Below are 5797 nucleotides of genomic sequence, written 5' to 3'. Positions count from 1 at the left end.
TGAATTGGTTATTAAAAATATTTTTCTTGGATTTTTAAAAACTCTTTTTTAGATCTTTTAGAAAATTAAATCATTAATCCTGAAATATGTAGTTGTTTATAGAAATGATTATCACAGATGATTTTTTAACCACAAAAATTTTAAAATGCAGAAAATAAAAAAGTATGAAAAATAAAAAATAACAGAAGAACACCAAATTTTATAGTTGTTTTGTCCAACTTGACCTACATCCATTCCCTGGAGACTCCTTCTCCATGTATTGCACTAAACAATAATGACTTTCATTTTTCCCCCACAGTAAGGTGGAGAAGCCCTTACAAACTCTCTTCCACAAACCCGATGCGGCAAACAACCATTGCCTTTTACACTCTTCAAGTGATGGTAGCATACCGTCATGTCCTTTTTCACCCTCCTGCTAAAAGTAGAGTACCTTGATCCAATGTTGAAGATCTTCTCTCAAGAGCCTCCAAATAAGTTGGGCAAAAATTTGAAGAAGACAAAGAAATCCTCACTTTGGGCAACCTTGTGAATCCCTCACAACTCCCCTTCAATAGATCTCTCACTATTCACTCACAAAATTTCTCCCAAACATACTCTCAATGGTAGCTCTCAAGAGAAATTCATAGCAAAAGATCATTGAGATAGTTTTTAGGATTCTTTATACAAAAAAAAAACATGAAAAATCATCCGAAAATTGAAATTTTGAAGAGAATTTTCCTAAATTGTACTCTATGATTGTGGATCATCCTATACAAACAATTCAAAAAATCAAGGTTTCATTTGGTACAAACTTGGACGAACTCAATTTCATACACTATTAGTTGTCTGTACGAATGCAGATCGTACTGTATGAACAACTAAAAATATATATTCATTTGGCATGATCTAGAACAAACCCAATTTCATACTTTCTTAGTTGTCTATAAGACTTAACATTGTACATTACGAACAGTTAAAAAAATTCAAGTCATGGTTTGATTAAGTGCATTCTAGAGGAAAATTATGTTAAATCATATAATATGATTAGATATCGTACAATACTATTTGTTAAAAAAATTAATTTAAATTATATCTCTATTAGATTGAATGATAATGGAAAGAACACAAGAAAAATTTTCAATTCGCAACATTGCACATCTTTTTAAATATTTGTGGCACACTTTGTGCATCTTTTTTTTGTTGGGCTAATTTTATACATCTTTTCATTTTGTGAATCATTGCGCATCTTTTTCTATTTTTGAATGCTTTGTGCATTTCCCTTTTTTTCTTACTCTTTGGGTCTTTCCAATATCAGTAATATAAATTCAAATTTCACTAATAACAAAATAAACATATTGAAAAAAGAAATAAAAAATAATAAGATATCAATCTTGCAATAATTATAGCTTAGATATGTTTCTCTAAAATAACATGAAATTGATCTCCTTATCTAAATCCAGTTATAATTTAATTTTATTTTTTTGAAAGAAAAAAATTTGTAAGAAAATTAATTTATAGAGCAAAGTAATTGATAACCATTTCAACTATCAACTATAAAAGATTTTTTTCGTTAAAGACACAAACATTTCAAGAAAGAATACATGTCAACAAAACATATCACATTGCATTGATTTTTCAAGTTAATACAATAACGAGATCAACACAAGACAAACTAATATATGATAATACTAAAATCAAAATAAATATATCTCAAAAACAATCATAACTACTCAGAAGCAAGAACAACATAGAAGTATAACTAAACATCTAAGGGGCCCTGATTTGGAGGAGGTGGCTAGTTAAACATTGAAAGTAGCTATTCATCATAGCTACATTCATGTTGACCATATCAAATTGACCACGGATCCAATCCATGTCTTCCTGATATCTTGCATCCTGTTGATTTAAGTTATTCTAAATTTGATCAAAGCATTAATCAAAATGAGTCTAATATATCAAAGCATTGACATTCTTGGTAGATATTCTGATCAGGTATAGGTGCTGGTGCTGGAGCAGGAGCTCCCCCTTTTTCTCTGAATCATCACTCTCAGAACTCTGATCTTGCCCAAAAAGTGTTTGAAAAGAGGCATCAATGAAGTAAAGAAAAAGTTTTGTGGGAGGATCAGGATTGATCAAATTGTACTTCTTTTCTAAGATGTAGGCAACTAGATGTCCTAAATCATATTTTTATTCCTCTTATAATGTAGAAATCCAAATTCAAAAAGATTATAAATGTAGTCCATGATGAGTTGAGCTTTTTTAAAGGGGTTTTTAATAATAATCAGATAGGCAACTGTAGAAAAAAATGGAGTCATATTTATTTGATCACCATCTTTAGGAATTATTAACATTCTCAGAACATACTGGATGACCCGAGCATTTTGATTTATAGTGTAAACCCTAGTTAAATGACGCACTTAGGATACACCTCTAAGAGTTTGATTAATTTCGGTCCAATAAAAATTGGCTCTTGAGGTCAAAGTGTGGGCTCGAATCCCTTGGGTTCTCAGATGAAGAGGGTTGCCTAAATCTTCCTTGGTAATTTTTACTCATTATTTTTTAATATAGAAAGTAATCCTAGAGTGATCCTTATTAACTCTCATGTTGGCTAAGAAGTATGAAAAAGTCTCTTTATGGTAGACATATATGAGAGTAAGGATGAAAGAAAGTTGAGTTGAAGCAAACAAGAGCATGACATAAAAGTGAAGATCACACTGAAGTTTAGAAGGGGTATTTTTAGCAGCAGAAACTAAAGTAGGTATCCTCATTCTCCTCAGATAAAAAGTTGTCATCCCTACCACTTCTAGAAGAGTTATCCTTAGAAAAATGGGGTCATTTTATAGAACTTACCATTCCTAAGACGACGACTCTAGAGAGTTTTGAAATGGATATGAAAGTGAATGAAAAATAATTTCAAAGACCCTTCTATTTAAAGGAAAATGACATATCGTACAGTACAAAACTTAGATCGTATGTATGATTTTAAATCATATGGGACAAAAATATTTTCATACGTATGAACAAAAACTACCAAAAATGAAAAGATTTTCATAAAATATCATTTCTGAGGCATCCTTTTGTACAAGCTTTTTGACCATACAATCGTACAGACGAATAGCTGTTCATATGAGATGATTAAAATATTAAAGATAGTTCTAATGACAATAGGTTCGTCCCCCACAGAAACTGATAACTAGATCATACAAACAAAATATAATTTTGTACATATTATTAACAATTAAGAACTGACTCCAATTGGTAAATTGTCCCCCCACTTACTGACAAAACTGCATATATCATATAGTATGATGACATCATCGTATAGTATGAAACCTATGAAAAACTACATTTCAAATGCTCAACTCCGAAACTTACCATATGTATATTATAGAATTTATATGGGATGAAAAAATCTTTATACAATACTAACATAATACTTAGAAAATAAGACATGATAATAAGAAAACCTTATTAAAACCAATCATTTTTCATCAAGTGACATGCTTCACAGTAAAAAAAAAAAAAATAAAAAAAAAACAAAACACACAAAAATGATTAAAACAAATAAACAGAAACAAACTAAACCGACACATATTTACAACACATCAAGTTTATAGAATTTTCAATTTAAGCATTAAGATAAATCACACCTAACCTGGTTCTTAAGGCGCTAAAAGTGTCAAAGGCCAGTGGTTTTGAAAAAATATCTGCAAGTTAATTTTTTGTAGTAATGTGATTCAATTCAATCTCTCTCTTATCTATATGATCTATAATGAAGTGATGCCTTATATTTAGATGCTTTGTTATAAAATGTTGAATATGATTCTTTGAAATGCATATGACACTAGTATTATCAAAAAAATTAAAATTGTTCAAATTGAAAATCTTATATTAATCAATTGTTATTTCAAAAAAAACTTGTGTCACACAATTACCTAAGGTAATATATTCTACTTCATTAGTAGATAGGGCTATTGAATTATACTTTTTACTATACCAAGAAACTAAAGAGTTTCCTATAAATTGATAAGTTCCAGATGTACTTCAAGAAAAATTCCTTCATTATATTTTGGATCAAATTTTTCAAAAGGAGTTTTTTCATTATTATGAATGAACACCTTACATACAAAAATATACAAATATGACAAATTTGGTGTTCTTCCCTTAAGATGTTCATAGGGTGTTTTATTTAATTTGGATCTAATATTCACCCTATTCAGAACATAACAAGCTATACTAACCACTTCAACTCAAAAGTATTTTAGAAGTGAATATTCTGCCAACATGGCTTTAGTAGCTTTAATTGATGTTATGTTCTTTTTTTGACTACCTCATTCTATTGAGGGGTCTTAGGTGCTAAAAAATTGTGATAAAATCCTTTCTTATTTATAAGAACTTAAAATTTTTCATTTTCAAATTCACCTCAATGATCACTTTGAATTGATAAAATCTCGCACCCTAATTTTCTTTGAATTCATATTGAAAAACTTTTAAATTCTTCAAATGATTCACTCTAAATAAAATAAAAAAATTACCCCAAGTGAATCTAAAAAAATCATCAACAATCACAAATCCAAACACTTTACCTTCTAGACTTACAATGCTAATCGGTTCAAAAAGATTCATGTGAATTATTTTTAATGATTTGCTAGTTGTATGATCCTCAACAGAATGAAAGGAGGACTTCATCTATTTTCCTAATTGACATGTATCACAGAGGTGATCCTTAGTAAAATCTAGTTTTGTTATTTCTCTGATAAGTTCTTTTTGGGTAATTTTCTTAAGATTTTTTATACTAGTGTGACAAAGTCTCCTATGCCAAAACTATGATTCATCAGAAATTATTTTTAGACAAAAACATTAGTATATTTAATACTAAATAAATCAAGCATGTATATATTATTTATCCTAATTTCATTCAAAATATCAATTCTATTTTAGTTTATTATGTAGCTAGTGGAAAAAAAATTATACTCTAACCCTTATCACATAGCTAATTAATACTCAACAGATTATATTTTAAGCATTCTACAAGTAAAATATTCTCAATGAAAAAATTGTTCAAGTTTCTAATCATAGATGTTCCAACCACTTTTCTAGTGGTATTATCTCCCAGTGTAACCCTTATTTTCAAGTTCAGTTTGGGACGATTTTAAGAGTTCATACTATTTCTTTAATTCATCAAACTCATCCAATAATTTCATGTTATTGCTATCAATTAGTGTGTGGTCTTTCTTAAGGATTTCATGCTCTTTCGATAGGAAATCTAAGTTCAACCTAGAATGCATCTTTTTAGTTTTCTATATGCAGCATGTGTTTTCTCAAAAACATCAAATAGCTCTTCATAAGTTAAGTCACATCATCTTCTTGATCTAACTGATCAAACTTATCAGCTATCAAACATAGGTTGGTGACTTTCTCCTCTACTTCTATTTTTGAGGAATCCTAAGCTGAGTCTGCCCAAAATGCTCTTTGTAATCTCCTCTTGCTCTTCCTCACATTTATTTTCTCCTCCACCTTCTCCTTGCTAGGATTAGTTTTAAGATTCAGGTAATCTGATTTGATATGTTTAGGCTTCTTGCATTCATAGCAAATAACATCGTTAGAAGTCTTAGCATTTTTATGGAACTTACCATTATTTCAATGCCGATGCCTCCTTTGCTTCCTTTTTTAGAAAACTCTTAAATCGCCTCATCATCAAGGTAATGCCATCTTCATCCTTAGGCTGAGACTAATCACTATCTGAGTCATCCACTTTCAATGCTATGTTCTTTTCCTTTTGTTTCTCACCTACATTAATATGTCTTTGAGTCACTCC

This window comes from Dendrobium catenatum, unplaced genomic scaffold (assembly GCF_001605985.2).
Source record: "Dendrobium catenatum unplaced genomic scaffold, ASM160598v2 fragScaff_scaffold_1500, whole genome shotgun sequence".
NCBI lineage: Eukaryota > Viridiplantae > Streptophyta > Magnoliopsida > Asparagales > Orchidaceae > Dendrobium > Dendrobium catenatum.
The sequence above is the reverse complement of the archived record's forward strand: the minus strand, read 5'-3'. Positions refer to the sequence as shown.